Source organism: Melanerpes formicivorus, unplaced genomic scaffold (genome assembly GCF_026170545.1).
Source record: "Melanerpes formicivorus ecotype bairdi unplaced genomic scaffold, bMelFor1.0.p_v2 SCAF_249, whole genome shotgun sequence".
Taxonomy (NCBI): domain Eukaryota; kingdom Metazoa; phylum Chordata; class Aves; order Piciformes; family Picidae; genus Melanerpes; species Melanerpes formicivorus.
This window is the reverse complement of record NW_027142601.1, coordinates 201,164-224,002: the sequence shown is the minus strand read 5'-3', so window position 1 is coordinate 224,002 and position 22,839 is coordinate 201,164.

The window sequence follows — 22,839 nt, the reverse complement described above, 5'->3', positions numbered from 1 at the left end:
TTTCCTTTCCTTTCCTTTCCTTTCCTTTCCTTTCCTTTCCTTTCCTTTCCTTTCCTTTCCTTTCCTTTCCTTTCCTTTCCTTTCCTTTCCTTTCCTTTCCTTTTTCTTTCTCTCCCTCTCTCCCTTCCTTCCTTCATTCATTTGTTCCTTCCTTCCTTCCTGACTTCAGAACCATGGTTCATGAGGTGGGTGCAAGCCCTGGTGTGCCAGGATGCCTTGGAATTCCAAAGGGTGCTGGGAGGCAGCAGTGCTTGAGGGGACACAGCTCTGGGGAACCCCCTGGGTGAAAAACAGCCTTTGAAAGGCAGATGTACAATTCTAGACTGTACAAACAGGATAAACCAGGTATGAAAAAGTCAATTCTACCCCAAAAAAGCTTCCTACATCTCCCAACCTGTGACCTTCTGCCTCAGCCAGGCAGGGTCAGCTCTTGGTCCAGAGGGTGGGCAAGGGGGAATTCATCAGCTCCCCCTCCCTGAGCTATTTGGCAGAGCAGGGGTAGGAAACTCAGCTGCCTTGACTCCCCGCAGACACGGTGGCCAGCAGCCAGCTGCTGACATGTGGCACAGGAACAAGAGGAGCAGCAGGGAAGCCCAAGCAGCGCCGGGGCCATTGTCTGTGGCGGCTGGTGCTCGTGCTGCAGAAAGCTGCCTCTTTCCTCCCTTGGTAGTTGGAAGTTCTAACATGGGCCTGAAAAGCTCAGAAATACCCCCATGGGCTCCCTCTGCACATTGCATCCAGCCAAAGGCAGAAAAAAGGCAGCATGGGCAGCCTGTCCTCATCAAGCTTCCTGACAGCCCCAGAGCACCCTGTCCTGCCTGCATGGGTGCAGAGGTGGCTGCAGCACCCAACCAAGGGTCCCACAGAACGCAGCAGGGATGGAGAACTCTTTAGCCAGCAGCTGCTCTTTCCATTACAAGCTGGTCTGGAACCTGGATGACTATTTCCCTGAGCTGGAGGAACACATTTCACTCTGCAGCCAGAAAATGGGGCCCCAGTGTCCTGCCCAGAAGCTCAGGAGGGGTGTGGGGGTGGGCTGAGGATCCAGAGCTGAAGCTCAACCAGCCTTGAAGGAGGTCTCTGAAGGAAGAGGCCTGAGAGGTGTGGAGGAAGACCTCACGGTTTGCAGTGCTGACGAACAAGAGCCTAAGCATCTTTCATCTTGCTCAGTCCCTGCAGAGCCCATGGACCATCCCCAGACTTTCCCCTACACCCCCTGTGCTGGGGGGAAAACCCATATTCACTGGCTGGGAGGCATGGATAGAGGTCCCTGCCCTGCACATCTTCACTGCTGTGCAGGAATCATTGTGGGGGGCTCCTGCATCACCTGAGCCAGCCCGGGATCCAACATAGGCAAGAGCAGCCAGCCCTTGGCACCAGCCCTTGGATCCATCCCTTGGAGGCACTGTTGGAGCCATTGCTTTGGAACCATCCCTTGGAGTCACCTCCTGAAGCCATCCCTTGGAGCCACCCCTTGGACTTAGCCCTTCCCACACCAGCTCTGACCAGGTATTTATTGTTCATGAATGGAAAGAAGACTTCAGCTTCAGTGACATCCTGGAACTTTATTTTGCAGGCTTGATTCCATCACAGGGATGAAAGTGGGTTGCTGGGAACCAAGGGAAGTTCTGCAGGCTTCAGGAAGAAGTGGGCTGATCCATCCAACAACCTACTGATCACCTCAGAACCCTGGCGTCTCAGAGCAGAAAAAAGAGGGACAGGGACCAAAGAAGAGTAAGTGAAGAGCTTCCCCAAGGACGCTGATGCCTGCTGGTGCCCAGGGCAGATGCTCTCTGCAAGCAGCATGCAGCCAGGCATGACAGGGCAGGAGCAGAGACAGGCCAAGCCTAGGCAGGAGATAGGCACTCACAGCACCTCCATGTCTGAACAGCCTGTTCCCAGCCATCATTAATCCCCAGGAAATGTTCTGTGGTCAGGCCATTACCACTCAAATCTGTGGACAAAAAATGATTCAGAGCAGTACACAACTGTGGGAAAACTGTCACCAAACTCGGATGGTTTCGCTTTGTTTCACCACAGAATTGCTAACAAAGCACTGAAAGGGAGATGGATCTCCAACTGTAACCTGACATTAACCCCTTGGTGGACCCAGCCAGCCTGCTGTTCACGGGAGAGTAATCCCATACTTCAGCTCCTGGGTGAGTGGGAATTCCTTAGATCAAGACAGAGAGACTGAGCTGTGAGTCTGATGGGTGATAGCTGCCCCGGCTGGGCGCCTGCCTTGCCTCGGCTCCTGCTGTCCTCTCCCAGTCTGCTCACAAAGCCTGGTAGGACTCTCCAACCTCCTCCCAGATCTCTTCTCTGCCCTCCTTGGGCAGCAGGCTTTCTCTGCTGGGAGGTTTGTGAGTCTGGCCAATTAGTGGGATCTGCCTCATGGGGCCCTTGATGCCATCCCCTCCAGCCCTGCAGAATCTCTTTCAGCTCTGAGATCCCAGCTTGTGGTCCAAGGGTGGCTGTTTGCAGAGCATCCTTCTGAGGGCTGGATCGTGCTGTGAGAGTGAGACCTTCCTCTTGGGTCCCTGGAGGCTTTGTTGCCCCCCTCTGGGTCCACAGAAGCATCTTCTTCAGCTCTGAGATCCTGGCATGTGGTCTATGAGTGGCTGTCTGGAGAGAATCCTTCTCAGAGCTGGACCATGCCGCGCATCAGGATGCATAATGAGATTCTTGGCAACGTGTCTGCCTCTTACAAATGCCTTCTGGAGTGGCTTGCCAGACAGATCCACAAGTGCAGCCTCCCTCTGCCGCTCAAAAATGAAAGAGAGCTTTGTGAAGCCACCACAACCAGATCTTTCTTGTGGGTGGACAGCAGCAGCCAGCCTGAAGGCAAAGCCCTGCTCGTGCCACAAGGCCTTGGCAGAGCACAGAGGGATGAGGGGGAGCGAGGCAGGGGCTGCAGAGGAGATGGGACACGTGGGAGGGTGGAGGACCTGGGGTGGTTTACCCTGGAGAGGAGCAGACTGAGAAGGAATCTTCTCAATGCTGATCAATATCTGGGGTGGGGGGGCAAGAGGATGGGGCCAGACTCTTTTCAGTGGTGCCCAGAGACAGGGCAACAGGCACAAACTGGAACCCAGGAGGCTCCACCTGAACAGGAGGAAAAACTTCTTTCCAGTGAGGCTGCTGGGGCCCTGGAGCAGGCTGCCCAGAGAGGTTGTGGAGTTTCCTTCTCTGGAGAGATTCCAGCCCCTCCTGTACATTGTGATCCTGGGCAGCCTGCTGTGGGTGCCCCTGCTTTAGCAGGGTGGCTGGACTAGATCCCCTCCAGAGGTCCCTTCTGCTCCCCACCATGCTGGGACTCTGGGATTTTGTGGAAGGAGAGAGAAGATGCAATGGGGATAAGTGGATAAATGGTGTAACGATGCACAGAGCTGCAGGAGAAAGATGGGAGAGAAACAGCAGGCACTGGAAAATGAGTGTGAAACTGGTGCTGGTGAAAGAGCTGCAGCCAGAGCAACCTGATCAGGCAACTCAATGCTCAGAGGGAATTTATGTCAGTGACTGGTTTCTCATACATGTATGTATTAAAAAAACATACTGGAGATAAAAAGGAGGCAGCAGTGTGTGTGCAGAACCTCAGCTCCCTCTCAAGCACAGAAGCACATCCAGACCTATATTCAGTTAAAATAATAATAGAAGAGAGCCCTGGAAAAGGAGCAAATTCTTTGGCTAATAGGATCCACAGGGAAACTAAACGAACTTAATAGCTCTGCAGGAAAGCCTGTGCAGCCCCTCGGCAGAGGGGTTTGGTGGGGAGGGGAAGGGAAAGGGAGAGGGGAAGGAGAAGAGTGAGGCCTCGGGAGCTGGAAGTGCCTGAAAAATGATGCCAGGTGTCACAGGGCTACGTGAAGGGCTCCAGGTTGCTGCTGTGTTCGCTTGTGCCAAGGAGAGCAGCTGTCTGGTCACCCTCACAGGGTGCTGCACGCTGTCTCCATCACTCCCAGTTCATTAGGGACCTGTAATCTGCCTACTGTGTCATTAGGAAGTGTGGATAATCAGCAGCGGTGCTGCGAACCTGCACGTCCCCGTGGCAGAGGCCAGGCAGGCAGGCAGGGGAGGGAGGGAGGGGAGGGGTGGGGGGATTGTAAGAGGAGAAAGAAAGCCAAGCGGTTTGCATTTTTCGGGGCGCCAGAGCATTTCTGCGGGTGAGAATGGGGCTGGAATGCTTTAGTAATCCAATACAGTGCCAGGCAGCTCCTGCACTGCTGCCAGGGAGCACGTGGAACAAACCAGCAAGGCTCTGGGGAGATGAATATCCATCTCCTAAGCTGTGTGGCACAGGGGCAGCGAGCAAGGCAGGCTCGGCTCGGAAGGGGCCCTGCGAGCTGACCGCAGGATTTCCAGCACCTGCTGCTGCACACCGTGGTTTAAACGGATTTCAGGACACTGGAACCTAACCCTGATCCCACTGCTGCTCTCCCCAGGTCTGTTCTCTCTCTCATTACAGCTATCTGCACACTCATTTGTACTCAACAAGCCTGGGTGACACACAGAGTCGTGGTTGCTGAACCTCACACTCTGCCGAATTCGATGTTATTTAAAACGTGCAGCGTGACACAGGATGTGCTGATGGTATCCAAGTACCTGAGGAGGTATCCAAGTACCTGAGGAGGTATCCAAGTACCTGAGGAGGTATCCAAGTGCCAAGTAGCTGAGGGGCAGAACCTTTTCTTGGCTCCCAAAGAAGAGTGAAGAGAGGAAGACCTGGCTTGTAGCTCCTCCCTGGAGAGCTCCATCTCAGGCCTGACTGCCGTGCAGAGCCCCAGGTGACACCTGGGAGGTTCCTCAGGTGGATTTTTCTGACAGATAAGGACACTGGGGAGGGCCACAAAGATGATCAGAGGGCTGGAGTTGGGGCTGCTCAGCCTGAAGAAGAGAAGCTTCTCTTCAGTCTCTCTAGCTCTACCCTGACATAGAGCAGGGCAGTGCTTATGCTAAGAGGCACTGGATGGTGAGCTCTGGGACTGGATGCAGCTCTGTGACCCCAGGGCTCATTCCTGGAGGTGCTTGTTTGCCAGAACCACCCCTTCCACCTCTCCTTTGTCACAGCCTGTGTTGTCTGGCACAGCCAGAGCCACCACTCTATCGATTTGGTCATTCTGGGGGTGAGAGAAGGGGGTTGAGGGTATGCAGCAGTCCCTGACAGCGTAATTAAGTAAATATAAATGAAAGAAAAACAGACTCTTGAAGTCCAGGGACTTTCACATATTTTCCCTGTTATTCCATCTCACTGGAAAAATAAAAGCTACTCAGCATGACCATTTATTAGCAATCAGGACGTGGGGCACTTGGGACCTTCTTGGACAACGAAGGTAACTAAAGATTCCCAACGTCTTCTCCCTGCATCTTGCCACCCCCCTGCTCCTTTCTGCTCCCAGACAGGATACTGTGAATTTTGTAAGGCTGGGACCTGAGGCATCAACAGCATCAGACAGCTCAGAGCTGCAGCCCAGGTCAAACCTCCAGAGCATCCTCACCTTTACCCAGAGTCCATTACCCAGCAAATGAAGCAAATCCCCTTAAAATGAAGGAAAGAACAAAAATATCCCAGAATATCACATGAAACCACCATAAAAGGATAGTTAGAAGACACAGATCTGCATCTTGCCCCCAGCATTGCTGTGAACTTTGCTATTCTCTGCCCTTCTAGACACAGGCTGAGCAGCTCCTTTGAAATCAAAGCCTTTGCACTTAGGTTGAAGACAGAATCTGCCGGCTTAGTTTAAGCTCAAGAGCTACACTTGGACGTATGGTAATGCAAGGTTGAGGAATCCACTTTGCCATCAGGACAAGGAGTGCTTCCAGCAGTGGGATTTTTGTCTCTGAAGGAAGGCTGGCTTTGGCAGGGGGAAGAGGTGTAAAGCTGTGCTGCCGTTGGGCGAGACCTGGACAGGCTGGAGTTGGAGCTGCCCTGGTCCCCCTGGCCCTCGCTGGCTGCTTTCCTGGCATCCAGCCCTAGAAGCTGGTAGTTCATTTTTCTTGCAGGATGTGTTCTTACAGCTGCAGCTTGTGCCACCCTGGGAAAGCCAAACACAATAAATCTCAAGACAGCATTTCAGTTGGACTTCTTCTTGCTGGGAGCCTCAGAGCTCGGCGGTTGTGCAGCCAAACCGCAGCCTTGCGAGGAGAGCCAAGCCTGGGTTTGTTCTCCCAATGAAGCATGAGACAGGAGAGGGCCAGAAGTGAGACAGACCTGGGCTTCCTCCTGCTGCTTCTGCTGGGAGAGGGGAAAGGCTGTGAGGACAGTGACCAGCATCAAGCAGCAGGTCTTCTCACAAGTAACTAATGACAGAACAGGAGGGAATGGCCTCAAGCTGCACATTAGGAATGGGCTGCCCAGGGAAGTGGTTGAATCACCATTCCTGGACATGTTTAAAAGCTGTACAGATCTGGTGCTTGTGGACATGGTGTAGTGACAGACTTGGTGGAGTGGGCAAAGTGGCTGGACTTGATGACCTTGGAGGTCCTTTCTGGCCTGTATGATTCTATGGTTCTTTCCCCTCCAATGTAGAGAGCCACCTTGTTCCCAGCATGGACTCTTGACTGTTAGAGCACAGACCCCAAGCACTGCATCTGCCTCAGAGAGTTCCCATCCAACCCAGGCTGACCCTGTAGTTTAGTTGTTTGGGTTGTGTTAGATGATAGGTTGGACACAATGATCTTGAAGGTCTCTTCCAACCTGGTCTGGTCTGGTCTGGTCTGGTCTGGTCTGGTCTATTCTATTCTATTCTATTCTATTCTATTCTATTCTATTCTAATGTACAGAAATCCAGGCTGAACATGAGCCAGCAGTGTGCCCAGGGGGCCAATGGCACCCTGGCCTGTATCAGGAACAGTGTGGCCAGCAGGAGCAGGGAGCTCATCCTGCCCTGTGCTCAGCACTGGTTAGGCCACACCTTGAGTCCTGTGTCCAGTTCTGGGCCCCTCAGTTCAGGAAGGACATTGAGACACTTGAACATGTCCAGAGAAGGGCAACAAAGCTGGGGAGGGGTCTGGAGCACAGCCCTGTGAGGAGAGGCTGAGGGAGCTGGGGTTGCTTAGCCTGGAGAAGAGGAGGCTCAGGGGAGACCTTCTTGCTCTCTACAACTACCTGAAGGGAGGTTGTAGCCAGGTGGGGGTTGGTCTCTTCTCCCAGGCAAGCAGCACCAGAACAAGAGGACACAGTCTCAAGCTGTCCCAGGGGAGGATTAGGCTGGATGTTAGGAAGAAATTCTCCCCAGAAAGAGATTGGCCATTGGGATGTGCTGCCCAGGGAGGTGGTGGAGTCACCATCACTGGAGGTGTTTAGGAAGAGCCTGGATGGGGTGCTTGGTGCCATGGTTTAGTTGATTAGATGGTGTTGGGTGAGAGGTTGGACTTGATGATCTTGAAGGTCTTTTCCATCCTGGTTAATTCTATTCTATTCTATTCTATTCTATTCTATTCTATTCTATTCTATTCTATTCTATTCTATTCTATTCTATTCTATTCTATTCTAAACTGTAAGGTCTCACTACCCACCTCTAGATTGCAGAGGGGACAGGCAGGTCCCAGCCCAACCTGCTGCCACCACCACCCAAAGCCTCTGCCAATGACAGCTGGTTTTCAGTCGGAAATGCTAGCTTCCAATCAAGCAGATGATTGTAGATGCCAGGTTTCTTTACTGCCTCCAATAATTCTTTGCTGGCCCTTTTTGGTTTGGACAGAATTGACTCTTTCATATATATATATCACTATATATATATTTTCTCACACTGGTGGCACATAATAAACTAATGATGTAATTACTACAGCCATAAATTTGTCACCTTGGTTAAGGCCTTTTTATGACTTAGAAGAAGAAAAGAGAAGCATGTCTCCTTTTCTGCAGTGATGTGGTTTGTGGTCACAGGCACTTTAAGGCGTGGGTTAGTTTGTGTCATTCTCCTGATTCAGGCATTCAAGGGTTTGTTTATACTTTGAGGCAGTCTTTCCTCAGCTGCCTGCTCAGGGACATTAAAACGTTTTCAGAGTTTAACCTCCTTTGCAAATCACGGAAAATCCAGCTGGGAAAGCGGGCAGGGAAGGCCAAGAAGAGTTCACAGCCTCTTGATAGAATAGAATAGAATAGAATAGAATAGAATAGAATAGAATAGAATAGAATAGAACAGAATTAGACTAGACTAGACTAGTGTCGAGCCACAATGTCCCCTTTCTTAAAGGGACAGCCTCAAACGGTCACGAATAGAATAGAATAGAATAGAATAGAATAGAATAGAATAGAATAGAATAGAATAGAATAGAATAGAATAGAATAGAATAGACCAGGTTGGAAGAGACCTCCAAGATCATCAAGTCCAACCTATCACCCAACACCATCTAATCAACTAAACCATGGCACCAAGCAGCCCATCCAGTCTCCTCCTAAACACCTCCAGTGCTGGTGACTCCACCACCTCCCTGGGCAGCACATCCCAATGGCCAATCTCTCTTGCTGGGAAGAACTTCTTCCTAACATCCAGCCTAAACCTCACCTGGCACAGCTTGAGACTGTGTCCTCTTGTTCTGGTGCTGCTTGCTTGGGAGAAGAGACCAACCCCACCTGGCTACAACCTCCCTTGAGGGAGTTGTAGAGAGCAAGAAGGTCTCCCCTGAGCCTCCTCTTCTCCAGGCTAAGCAAGCCCAGCTCCCTCAGCCTCTCCTCACAGGGCTGTGCTCCAGACCCCTCCCCAGCTTTGTTGCCCTTCTCTGGACACCTTCCAGCAACTCAACATCTTTCCTCAACTGAGGGCCCCAGAACTGGACACAGGACTCAAGGTGTGGCCTAACCAGATCTCAGCACAAGGACATGGACCTGTTGGAGCACATCCAGAAGAGGCCACAAAAACGACCCATGGCTGGGACCACTCTGCTGCGTGAGGACAGGCTGGCAGCTGGCTTTGTTCAGCCTGGAGAAGAGGAGTTTGTGGAGTCTCCATCTCTGGAGACATTCAAAACCTCCCTGGATGCATTCCTGTGTGACCTACTCCAGGTGCTCCTGCTCTGGGCAGGGGGCTTGGACTGGATGATCTTTCAAGGTCCCTTCCAACCCCTAACACTGTGTGATGCTGTGAATATTAATACTGGACAAATTGAATCACAACTTTCCAGCCATGCTGTGCTGCTTCCTTAAGATTAGTTTGGTTTGATCTGTAAATTGCATTTTTTTCCCCCCCTTCCTCCTTCTTGCAAGGGTTTTATTTTGGACAAAAGATAGTGCTTTCCAGGAGGCAAATATTAGAATGTCCCTAATCTCCTGAAGTGCCACATCAGCAGGGGGATTTCATTGCCAGGTGTACGTCTGAGCACTCCATGGCATCGGAGCTGCGGTTCTCAGCTTCCCTCTGTTCTCTTTTCCATCTCAACAAAACTCAGAGAAGAAATGTGCTGCCAAGCTGCAGCCAAACAGCTGGCAACAGTGAATTCTTCCTCTTTCAAAACTCTCCATGTGGAAAGTCCTGAAGTGTTTTGGGACTGTGCTGGGCTCCCCAGTTCACGAGACATAAGGAACTATGGGAGAGGCTCCAGCAGGAGGCTGCGAAGATGAGAAGTGGCCTGGAGCCACTCTGATGAGGAGAGGCTGAGAGCCCTGGGACTATTTAGCCTGGAGAAGAGTGGACTGAGAGGGGATCTGATCAATGCTGATCAATAGCTAAAGGGCAAGGGGCAAGAGGATGGGGACAGATTCTTTTCAGTGGTGTCCAGAGACAGGACAAGGGGCAGTGGGCACAAACTGGAAGCCAGGAGGTTCCATCTAAACATGCAAAGAAACTTTGCTGTGAGGGTGCTGGAGCCCTGGCCCAGGCTGCCCAGAGAGGTTGTGGAGCCTCCTTTTCTGGAGAGATTCCAAACCCACCTGGGCATTGTGATCCTGGGCAAGCTGCTGTGGCTGCCCTGCTTTAGCAGAGGGGGTTGGACTGGGTGATCTCCAGAGGTCCCTTCTGACCCTCACCGTGCTGGGATTCTGGGATTTGAGACATGCAAGTTTTGAGCTATGTTCCAGCATGCAGATCTTTGGGCAAGGTGAATCACAGAGCTCATCCCAGTCTAACACTAAAAGCCAGTGGTAGGGTTGAACTCTGTAGCCAGAAAACTCTGCATTTTAAGCAGAAGCTTTCAGACCTTTACAACCTTCAGCCCTTCCTGGTGGAAAGAGGAATACTGCTGGTGATTCCTGTATCAGATACCTGAATATGCATTTCTCTGTCGCCTTTCAAGGGCCTCCAACAAGCAGGTCATGACCCCACTGGGGATCTAATGGCTCTCAGAGGCAAAAGCCCTCTCCCCAGGGTAGGTTTTGCCACCAATTCTGGATGACTGCCACAGAAGAGAGAAAAATCACTTCGGAAGAGTCTGTCTTTGTCCACCTGGCACAGCAGGAGCGGGGTAATTGTGGCTGTGCTGCTCCCAAAAGCTGCTCAGCCAGCCAGCCCTTGAAAGACAGGTTCAGACATTCTGCCCTGTCATAGTCAGGGGCTCTTCCTGACAAACTAGTTGCTTCTGCTACTCAAGGAGCATGTTTTATTCATGCCAAAGAGTGTTCTTTTGGCCGTGTCGACATCAAGCAAGCGCAGCATAGAATGGGCCAGTTGGGTTCATCCCAGGAAATCATTTATCTCCCTTAGGGAAGTGCTGTGCAGTGCCCTTAAGCCCTCACTGGTATTTAATGGTGCGAGCCTGATGCTTAAGCACCGTCCCTGTGCCGGAGTTGTCTTGCTTCTGCCTCGCTTTAAGGCAACAACCACCAGCATTTGCAAAGGCTGAGGGGAGGGATTTGTTTAATGCAGCCCCAAGCCCCTGCCCTAATGGGTTGTTAATCCATACCCAGTGCATCAAATTTGCCAGCTGACTCCCGGGGGTCCCCAACATGCCTCCATCCTCCAGACGTTTGCTGGCAGCCTGTGGTTTCCTGGGATCCCTGGGGGAAACGGAGCAGTGACTGTAATAATAACCCCCTACACAGCCCCCCTCCCTCCCTCCCTCCCCCAAAAAAAAGCAGTTGGCAGCCAAAGTGATATGCACATTACTGGATTTATATGAAGTGCTGCTGAGCGAGAAAGATTTGAGGGGGTTTAACAGCTAGATGGGACAGAGAGATGATCTCAGAGCATTGGCTTGCGCCTCGAGGAAGGGCGAGAGCTTTAAAGTAGCAGAGAAGGAGAAGCCTGCAGAGGGAAGGTGTTCCCTCCTGTCCCCATGGGACAACCAGCACACCCATGGCATAGTCAAGAGCCACTGCAGGACCGTGACTGGGCCAGGCAGATAAATAAGCCCTACCCAGAAGTAGCCTTAGGCACCAAGACTTGAGCACAAGCCCTACGAGGAGAGGCTGATGGAGCTGGGGGTGTTTAGCCTGGAGAAGAGGAGGCTCAGGGGAGACCTTCTTGCTCTCTACAGCTATCTGAAGGGAGGCTGTAGCCAGGTGGGGGTTGCTGTCTTCTCCCAGGCAATCAGCACCAGCACAAGAGGACACAGTCTCAAGCTGGGGGAAGTTTAGGCTCAAGATGAGGAGAAAGTTCTTCCCAGAGAGAGTTATTAGCCATTGGAATGTGCTGCCCAGGGAGGTGGTGGAGTCACCATCCCTGGAAGTGTTCAAGAGGGAATTGGACCAAGTGCCACAGTTTAGTAGTCATGAGGTCTTGGGTGACAGGTTGGACTTGATGATCCTTGAGGTCTTTTGCAACCTTATTGATTCTATGATTCTATGATTCTGTGACTTTATGATTGTAAATGATGCAAGCTCAAATGATATTTAGACCCCAGGTCTGCCCAGTGCAGTGGCCAACAGAGAAACACAGTGGTGTTTCCTCATGTAGGCTCCCATCATGCTACAGTGCTGGAGAAAGCAAGGACCTCCTGAATGAAGATATTTTTATCCCTGCTGGAGTTTGCTAGCTCCTTGGTGATGTTTAAAGCAGACAGCCCATGTTAATCTCTCCTGTAACAGCAGGGATGGTGCATCTTTTCTGGTAATAGCAGCCAGAGACAGGCTTCACTCACAGGTCTGGTGTGCTTTGCCTGTACCCAGACCACTCAGTTATCAACTGGCAGCACCACCAGCTAGCAGCAGTCCTGCCCATAGCCAAAATCTCACTGCAACAGTTTGCTGCTTCACCAATCCTGCTGCTGGGTGCCAAGCTTCAGCCCCCTTCATGCTTCCCTGGGTCAGGGTTTTCTTCCCAAGCCTTGGCTGTGCTTCTGTCAGGATCTGCAATACCCTTCACACCGTCTCAGAGTCCCTCTTGGGTAATGCCTCTCAGTCTTGTGGAACTGCAGCCTGACTCAGGGCAACCCAACAAAGCAAACTAGCACCTACTAGAAAGGAAGTTAAGAGAACCCACTAAACCCCAACCAAGCGATCAAGTCTCGACAGGAGACTTAAATCACGTTCATCAGGAGTGAGGAGCTGTGGGATTAACCCCTCTGGTCGCTCCTTACTCCCTTCAGACAGAAAAGCTTTTAATAGGTCAGCAGATAAAAAAGCAGCAGCAAAAACATTCCTTATCTCCCCTGCCATGCCTGGGCTCTGTAATACAACTGATTCCTGCGATGTGCAGACCTACTCAAACAAGTTTATCTTCATTCGAGGAATAGTCATACAGCGAGATTGCAATGTAATTACCTTCTCACAAACCCGAACTGGAAATCTTCACATCCAGTCATTAGCTTGAAGACAGGCAGACAGGCAATTATATCTGAATAAATGACTAAGAAATGAATCCAGGAGACTCCCAGCCCTGATTCAACCTTCAGTTCACAATCCTAGGCACAGCAGCAAGCTGTCTGTCAGCTCCTCCTGTACCTGGCGCGATCCTTTGCTTGCCCCACACTCCTCATCCCGGCCATCCGTGAGTCCCACGGATGACCCAAGACCTCCCTCCCTGTGATCCTGGCGTGGGCAAGCTACTGCCTGCCTCCCCTGCGGTCTGGGATGGACCTGGGTAACATTGGCAAGGCCCAGCTCCAACACCTCCCGAGTATTTCACTCTTGGCTGAACTCCTCCTTCACCTTTTCCCTTCCTCTCTTTTCTCAGTAGGTTTATAAGCCTCCATGCTGAATGTGTGAAGTCTCCCAAACAGGTGAGCAATAAAATGACCGAGACCTCATTGCAGGGGAGGCAGCACTTCAGCCTAGTGGTTAGAGCATGCGGGCAGCAAGCCAGGACACTTGAGATCAATGCCTGGCTCCAGCAGAAACTTGCTCAGTGGCCCTGGGAAGTGCCAGAGAGGAGCAGGCTTCCACAGGGACCGTGCTTCCCTCTGCATGCTGCTTCAGCGCAGGTCAGCTCTCCTGAAGGGTCCAGCATCCACTGGCACCCACAGAAAGTCCCCCAGATGGTTAGGAGCAGCTCTCCCCCCTGCTGGGGCCATCAGCCTTCCTCCTCCTCACTCCCCTGTAGGACTGGAACACCACAGCTGGCTGGTTTCCAAGCCTTTCCCAGTGAGGGCGGGTGAACTGCGCTGAATATATTTCCCAGCCCCGCTCTTTCTGAGAGCTGTTTTAAAAAGCCAAATGCAAGACTCCCTTCCCATAGACCCCTCCAAAGGTCCCACACTTCATTGTCCTCCTGTGGGTGCCAGCACTACCATCTACCTACAGGAGAAAGGGCAAGCAGGTAATGGAACTGCCGGCCACCTCGCAGCACCCATGACATCGATCCAGGGGCTGCTGTCTGGTACTTGCCAGGTCTGCATTCCTGTTCCTCTCCCTCCATCCCACCATCAAGATGGATATTTTATCTTGTGTGATTATTTACTTAACGAAACACCGGTATTTGCAGCCCAGAGGGTATTCCCCACTGGGAGGCTGGAATAACACTTTTGCACAGCACAGTACATCAGGCTTTGGGAGTACTGACAGCATCCTTTAGAGGGGGAGATGGCAGTGCTGGGGAGGAGGAGCCAAAGCAGCTGAAGAGGTTGTTTGATTGTTTCCTGGTTGTGAAAAGAGTCAGCTGGTTATGGAGAGAGAAAAGGAGGAAGGAGAAGGCAGGGAAGGTGTGTGTGGGGGGGGGTGGCCTGCTGACGATGGGAACGACACTTCTGGCACCAGCTCTGTACATATGGAAGCCTGGATTCCTGGCGAGCCTGGGCTGTGGGTGGCCAGGTCTCCCTGTCTCCCTGGGGGAGTTGTTTCCTGGATGCTGCGCCTCCTTCCACCCCCAAATGCAACAGCTACAACTCTGCCTTTGTCTTCTGCAGAAACATCGAATTAACATGATGATGCACAGGGGAAGGAGCCTCACCACATGCTCTCCTACTCCATGCTCCAACATCACCAACAAGTCAATTTGGCTGCAGAAAGTCTCATCAAGGTCCCTACACCCCTGCTCACTGCCGGGCGACACCCAGCCAGGACCCTTCCCTCTAAGCCCCTTCGCAGCTCTGGCAAGAGAGCCACGAGCACTCCAAACCGCAGGGAGATCACAACCACATGATGGAGATGCGTGTCCCCTGCAAGCAGGCCGGAGGAGCAGCCGCGACAGTCACTTCCCAGGCAGGGAACAACGCTCTGAGCTGACCTCACCCGCAGCTAACCCCTCGAATCTCCCCAGTGATGCACCGGGGAGACAAGACTGTGGAAGCCCCGGCTGGGAGGACAAGGCCACGAGAGGAGGCGCCGAGCTTGTGCTCGGGCAGAAGGAGGGCTGTGAGCTGGCCAGAGCTGCCGGGGGGCTGTGGAAAGGCAGGGAGCTGCAGCCCCACAGCTCACATCGCAGCACTGCGAACCGTATCCCGGTACAGCACCCAGAACCGAGCGCACGGGCCGGGACGGCTGGACCGGTCACATGACCCGTGTCCTGCCCGCTGATTGGCTGTGTGGTGCATATGAACCAGGGTCCCGCGGAGGGTGCGGAGTGCGCCAGGGGCGAGGGGCTGGGCAGGGCGGACCGCCGAAAGCCTGAATTAGGGCGTTTTAAAGCATGCTTCTCTGGTCCTGGACCACACAAGCTTTCCCTAGGGTACTATTCCTAGCAAAATTAGACCACGGTGAGATTTATTGGCTGAGAAGAGAGCTGGAGTTCAGTTCTCTGTCATCAGGTTCATAGGCTGTAACTCCAGGCAGGCGCAGGGTCCTTGTCCCCGTTCCCTCCGTGCCTTCCCCCGCTGTTCATCACCTCCACAAGCAGGTTTTGGGGCTCTTTGTACCCCGCTGTGAGGGGGTGCCGGTGTATTACCCACCTCTGACAGGGCTGAGTGCTGTGGAAGCCAAGTGGGAGGTGGTGGGTTGCAGAGCACAGGCTGGGGTGTTTCTAGGGAGGGTTATCCCTATGGATTTGACAGGGGGTAATTTAACCCCTTGGGAGGTGGTGGGACAGCCCTACCTCTGAGAAGGCAATATAAACCCCTTAGGGATAAGAAATGTTTAGTGCTTGGTCTTCTGTCCAGAAAAAGTGCTTGCTGCTGGCGTTGCTTATCCTCTGTTTCACCAGGTCCTGGACAGAGCCTGTTCCCTGTGGTTAGTGTTTGGCAGCTAACAAAGCAGGGTCCTTTAGCTTCATCCTTGCCAGCCTCAGCAGTGGTGGCCCACAGGCTTGCTCTAGGGAATGCAGAAGTTCTGCCAGGATCTTGCCAAGCTTCTAGGCTTGGCGTGGGAGGAACAATGGAGAACGAACTGTGGTGGGGTCACAGTGTTTTGTGTGATGGAAAGAAGGCCTCAGCATATGACCAGAGACAAGCCTGAAAGAGGAAAGTTCATCTTCACAGTCAGCATCAGGCTTTGGAAAGCACAGGGCTGTGGGCTGTGTGGTAGAGTCCATCCACCTACAGGGGAAAACTGGATGATGATTTTGACCTCAGCCTGGTTTTCCCCAGCCTGAAAGTGCCTGGTGGTGCTTCAGGGTGGTATGAGAGCATGGCATCACACTGCAGCACAGCCACTGCTACCCTGAGCTTCACCCAACTTCTTTCATCCCCTCTCCTCCTGTTCACTATGCCACTGTACTTCTGGGCTCACTGAGTAGGAGCCAGAAGAACATGTTTGCAGACCTGAGTGGTAGAATGGTTTGGGCTAGAAGAGACCTTGAAGTTCATATAATTCCAGCCCCTCTGCCACTGGCAGGGACAACTTCAAACTGATATATTTCTCAAAGCCCCATCCAACCTCGAATGTTTCCAGGGATGGGGCATCCATAGCTTCTCTGGGCAGCCTGTTCCAGTTGCAGTTCCAAGTTGTTGTCTCCACCCTCACAGTAAAAAATTCCATTGTAATATCTAACCTACACCTACCTCTTTTCAGTTTGGAACCATTGTCCCTCAACCTATCACTGTACTCTCATACAGAATCCTTCCCCTTCTTTCCTTGCAGCCTTCTTTAAGGACTTGTACACCACTAGTAAGTTCTCAGAAATGCAGAGAAGTGCTGCTAATCCCACTGGGGACTTCCACTCTCTCCTTGCCACTGGTGGCTTCACAGACCAGCCAGGCACACACATCCCCTTCCAGGCTGCTCAACTCTGTATCTGGACAACAAACAGTGCAATGTGAAGGCCCTCCTCCAGAAGTGGCTCATTGTGAGCTGGTCTGCTATTGCTCTTCTACAGAAGGCTGCAGGAGGGTTGGACTAGGTGACCATTAGAGGTCCCTTCCAAGCTGGGTGATTCTATGCATGAGATGGGAGCCTGTTCTGTCCCCTGGGGCCTTCTTTGGCACAGGCCACGCTCAGCTCAGGAGGCTTGATCTTCAGCACACCATTACAGACTTGTTGGTCTGGGTGTGAGGGTTGAGCTGGCTGGATCAGGAGCCAATACTCTTTCCCTCATCCAGAAGCGGTGTGTCCTTCACTCCCCACGCACCTCACTGCGCCGCTTCCTTCCAGCGCGCCGCCAGCGCCGGTGCCTGAAATATGTCTCCTGTACCCTGGGGCAACTGAGAAATATGTAAACGTCAGTCTCCTTTGCAGTGCAATAATGTTTGGAGACGTTGAGGTCATTCTGTATTAACCTGGCAATGACACTGTTTAATCTTCCCAAGAGGTTGGAATCAAAGGGAAAACAGATCGAGCCCATTCCCAGGAGCGTGTCCTGCGCTTGCGGTTTTATAATCAGAAGAATGTAGCCTGTGTTTGTACTTTGCTGGGTTAGGAAAAGGCCTTTCTTAGTAGTTTGTTTATTCAGAGGTTAATGCATTAGCTGTAAGGAACCTGCCAGCGAGGGCATGGAACAGGAGGTCTTTTTCTGCCCGTGATGGCTGGCCTGTCAAAGCGGCGGCGGTTTGAGTGAGCACCCAGAAGTGCGGCTCAGGGTTGCTTTTTTTTCTGGTTGCTTGAACATCCTCTGCTGAATAAACAGGTTGGAAGGGCCTGGCTTTGTGCTCTCGTGTCTCTTTAGTGTGCCCACTTCTGGGTGGAATGGTAAAATACAGGTTTGGTCCTCGTGGCTTGAAGGCACTCTCACCGTGGGCCTTGCCAGAGGATGGGTGAGGCTGTGATGGTTTCCCGGTTGTTTATTCCACACTTACTCCTCTGTGGTTCCCCCATGCTAGCTCTGTGATGACAGTTTCTGTCTGTTCTGTCAAGATTTGAAATCTTCTTCCACTTCAGCATCTTCAGTATGTTATCCAGACCGAGCTGAGATACGAAAGGATTTGGCTGTCTCCTTGATGAATCCCAGCATTACCTATAACACTTTCAGGGCTCCCCTTGACCCCCTCAAGAAACATCATTGCTCTACTCTAGCCATTTTTAGGCATTCCTTGCTAAGTGTTTCTTGGCATAGCAGCTTTTTAGTGATGCTCTCACTGGCAGTGGGCACAGGGGAGGACAGGTCTTGTCCCCTAGTCACAGAGTCACTATGGAAACAACAGTCATGTACGGGGATGTTCCATCTGCTGCTGAGCTGGGGTTATAGCTTGTGTGAATGCTCTTCAGCAGCTTCAGCACAAAGTTGGCAAGGTCCATCTGTGGGTTAGAAACCCATTTGTGGGGCTGTGAATGAGCACAGTAGGCTTCAAAAGGGGTGATGCTACTCCATGGCGAGGGCTTTCCCCAGCATCCTTCCCTTGAAGGTCATAGTGGAGAAAGAGGAAGTGACTTCTGCAGTGTCTCCAGCTAAGGAAGAGCCTTCCTGCTGGTGTCCTGGAGGGCTTGAGGGTGGGTTGTATGTCTGGTCCAATCTCTGCTTAACAACAACATAACCTATGCATAAGGAAGAGAAAACCAACACAAGTGATGTATCCTGTTGTATGCCCAGACCTGGGAAGCACCCAGATTGTGTCACAGTCCTCCTGCAAAGATTAAGGCTACTTCCTTTCCCTTCTCAGGCTGCTAATGTTCCAACTCCCCATGTCCCTGCATCTTTCTGTCCTCAGGCATCAAACCTTTGTAAAAGAGTTGGTTACAGAAGGACATAAAGTCCTAACATATCTAATCTGAACCACTACCATAGACAGGGCAGGAGGCAAGAGGTTTTTCGTCTGTTCACTTCTATATAGCAGATACAGGTCTAGGGAGTTTCTCCTCCCCATCTGCTTTGCCTGGGTGAGACCACATCTGCCATGCTGTGTCCAGTTCTGGTCTCCCTAATTCAAGAGACAGGGATCTCCTGAAGAAAGTCCAACAGAGGCTATGAGGATGCCTGGGGGGATTTGAACATCTCTCCTGTCAGGAAAGACTGAGAGATGTGGTTCTGTTTAGCCTGGAGAAGATTGGGCTGAGAGGGATCTTACTGAGGGGTGGGTGTCAAGATGAAGGTAGTAGTCTCTTTTAAGTAGTGTCCAGTGATAGCACAAGGAACAATGGGTTTAAGCTGGAACACAGAAGGTTCCACCTCAATGCAAGTTAAAACTTCTTTACAGTGAAGGTGACAGAGCCCTGGACCAGGCTGCCCACAGATGTTGTGGAGTCTTCTTCTCTAGAGACTTTCAAAACCCATCTGGATGTGTTCCTGTGTGGCCTGCCTTAGGTGAGCCTGCTGTGGCAGGGAGGTTGGACTAAATGATCTCTAGAGGTCCCTTCCAACCCCTAACTTTCTGTGATTCTGTGAAGTCAGAGCTTGGAAATGACTGTAGAGGTAAGAAGGGCCTTCAGTGTGGCTTTGCCTGCGCCTGCAAATCCAGCCTGAATTAGCCACCTCCTGAAGGAGACAGTTCCAATATTAAAGGGATGAAGGGCATGATCCTTGTCAGCTCTTCTGATGCCCTTTGTTGGCTGTCTTCTGTAAGCTCACACTCGCTTTTAAAGGCACGTATGGTAATGATTCTTCTCCCATCCTCTGCACAAACCCCGAGAGGATTCCTCTGGCTAATGTGATTACAGAGGAGACCAAACAGGGAGATGGACTCGGAGAGACAAAGCTCTTGGTTAAACAACATGGATGTCTCAAATATTTGCCAACACTTGCAAACACAAATATTTACGCCAGCAGCAAGAGCCAAGGCATATTTTTTTGCTTCAAGATGTATTAAATGTTTCCTTGAGTGTGCAGAATTGGGGAAGAGGTCCTTATATCACTCGCCGGCTCATTTTCCAGGCCACTGACTGCGCGCTCACTTCTTTGGCACATCTCGCCGTGAACGGTTTCTTGCTCCTCGGATTTTACTGACTCCCCTGCTTTCCCTCAAAGTCTTTTGCAGGGAGGGAGAACCAGTCTGTTTTCTTTTTCTTTTCTTCTTTGTTTTCTTTCTTTTTTAACCTCCAGCCAGCAAAAGGGTGAAGCAGACTGCAAAACGTCGCTGCAGAGCTGATTGTTTGTGGCTCTCCCTGTCCCTCGTGACCTGCTGGCTCGCTGCAAGGTCGCACACGTCCAAGGGGATGCAGGGACCTTGGAAAGGCATTGAGCCTAATGAGTCTGCTTGGAGCTACAGCCCAGCCCTTGGCACGTTCATAGAATCTCAGAATCCCAGAATGGGGGCGGGGGGGAAGGGTTGGGAGGGACTTCTGGAGATTATCCAGTCCAACCCCACTGCTAAAGCAGGGGCACCCACAGCAGGTTGCTCAGGATCACAATGTCCAGGTGGGTTTGGAACCTCTCAAGAGAAGGAGACTCCACAACCTCTCTGGGCAGCCCAGGCCAGGGCTCCAGCGCCTTCACAGGCAAGAAGTTTCTCCTCATATTGAGATTGAACCTCCTGGGTTCTGGTTTGTGTCTATTGCCCCTGTTGATGGGCACCACTGAAAAGGGTCTGGCCCCATCCTCTTGCCCCCTGCCCTTTAGCTATTGGTCAGCATTAAGCAGATCCTCTCTTAGTCTGCTCTTGTCCAGGTTAAACAACCCCAGGTCTCAGTTTTTCCTCATCAGAGAGATACTCCAATCCCCTCTCTTTGTAGCCTCTGCTGTACTTTCTTCCATAGACCCAGAGTCCCTAGGCTGGAGTGACACACTTGAACTTGGGGAGTTGCCCAGTGTGTGCAAACCAAGCTGCCCCACTTCCAGAGGGATGCCCAGCCTGCCACTGTCACCCTGTGATAAATGATACCATTTTTTGGAGGCCTGCCTTTGCAGGTGGATAACCACCAGCAGTGCTGCTGCTGCTGCTGGTACCACTGCTTGTAGGCTTCTTCTTGGCAGTTCAAGGAATGTCTCTGATGCTGGGACACTGCAGGAGAGAGCTCTGATCTTTCTCAGACAGCTGCGTTCCCCTTATAAAACAGTATTTCGTGCTAACAATAAATGTGAAGCTTATTTACAGTCTCCAGCACTGGCAGAGCAAAAAGGGGAAGCGACAGGCAGCTCCCTCATGGAGAATCAGGGGGGGATTAACCAGTAGCAATAAAACTTCAGTCAGTCTTTTCCCCCGATCAAAGGGGGATTAAGCCTGGCCCTGGTCAGTCAAACTTCAGCTGAGGAATGAGGACGTTCCTGTGGGGTGTGTGCTGCAGGCCCATTGGAACAGAAACTAAGAGGCAGATGAAGTCTTGGTGTGGTCTGATGCCACAGACAGTTATGGAGGGAGGGAATATTGTGAATGAATCCAAATCATAATCCTCTTCCAAGCTGTTTGGCTTGTAGAGGCTTAATAACAGCTGCACAGATGTTTGGTTGGGTTTTTTTTTTTTGGAGGGGGTAATAGAGGGCAGATGAGGTTGGGCTTCCTCTGCAAAGACAAAGGGAGCCAAAATGCAGTGGAGCAAAACTAGAAGTGGGTTGGAACAAAACTAGAAGTGGGTAGATTCAGACTGGATATTAGGAAGAAGTTCTTCGCCCCATGAGGGTGGGGAGAGACTGACACAGGTTGCCCAGGGAGGTGGTGGCAGCCTCATCCCTGGAGGTTTATGCAGCCAGGCTGGATGTGGCTGTGAGCAACCTGCTGTAATGTGAGGTTTCCCTGGCCATGGCAGGGGGGTTGGAAATGGCTGATCCTTGAGGTCCCTTCCAACCCTGACAATTCTATGATTCTGTGAAAATGGTACCTCCAAAGCCCAGAGATGAAGTTGTTCATCCTGCTGGTCAGGGAGCAGCAGTAGATACCCTGTGTCTGGAACCAGTGGGCCCAGAGACGCTCTGCAATGAAGCACCTTAACATACAAGCAGTGGGAAAAATGCTGTGTGAAACTGGGTGGGAAAGTGGGAGATTTTTGGTGGGAGCACAATGTTTCTCAGCGTGTTAGCAAACTAGAAAGGAGCATGGGCTGCTTTGGGTGTTGCTGCAGGTATTCCACACAATCCCAGCAGCAGCAAAGCTCCAGTGGGCAGATTGGACAGGGGCTGAGGGATGGCAGGAGACACCACACATTTTCCCAGGAACACAGCAGACAGTGGCACTGTGGCATGGCCAAGATGGGACCTGGGAAAGGGCTGTTCTGAGCCAGGGAAAGGTGAAGAGGATTTTGTGGGTGCTGAGGATTAGATGTGGGAAGGTTGTGTTGAGGCCTGGGACCAAGAAGCATTAGCAGGGACAGATGGAGGAAGCTTGCCTAACATCTTCCCACTCTTTGGCTGTCTCCGTCTGGCACTATCAGCCCTTTGCTTAACAACATAATTCATATTGGCACTCAAATTCACACCCACGTATCTGCAGGGGAGTGCACAGCCCTGACCTGTACTGCCAGTGTGGTTCAGCATGTGAGCTGTTGCTGGACCTCACTGGAAGGAGATGCTCCCTCAGTGTCCTGCATTTCCACACTCTGCGCTTAATTAACGCTTTTCATGCTTGACTGAGGATCGAGACATAAACAAAGCAGTGAAGATACCAGGGTAGATCAGTGGAACATCTCTATGGTCCACTGCCTGGGAAAGGCAAGGAAGGAATGGACCCACGGTGCTGGCTTTTGGGTTGTGACGCTCTCTGGTACCATATCATAGAATCAGAGAACTGTCAGGGTTGGAAGGCACCTCAAGGATCAGCCAGTTCCAACCCCCCTGCCGTGTGCAGGGACACCTCACACTGCATCAGATCGCTCAGAGCCACATCCAGCCTGGCCTTAAAAAACCTCCAGGCATGAAGCTTCCACCACCTCCCTGGGCAACCTGTTCCAGTGTCTCACCACCCTCATCACCCACAAAGAAGTCTGGGTTGTGACAGTCGGTGTCATAAGTGGCTTCCCTTGATCCTGCTGCATGTCTGGATGCCTCCTTACGGCCTTTATCCTCTTCACGCTGCTCTGTGGTTAAACCCAAAGCTGTGTTTCCTGGAGAGTGGCCCTCTTCCAACTTTGGGGGTGGAAATGAGGGCCTTTGCGCTGCGTTCCTTCCTGCATTTGGCAACAACAAATGGAGATGTTCAGAGGAAACAATGCAGAGGAACGTTTCACATGAGCGAGACGCACGCATGAAGCATTTTTGGCATGGTGGTGTGGGAATTTGGCACAGGCTGTGGCTCACAACCTCGAAGTCTCTCTTGTCTGCAGCAGCAAGTGGTACCTACAGCCACGATGTCTGCAGTGCT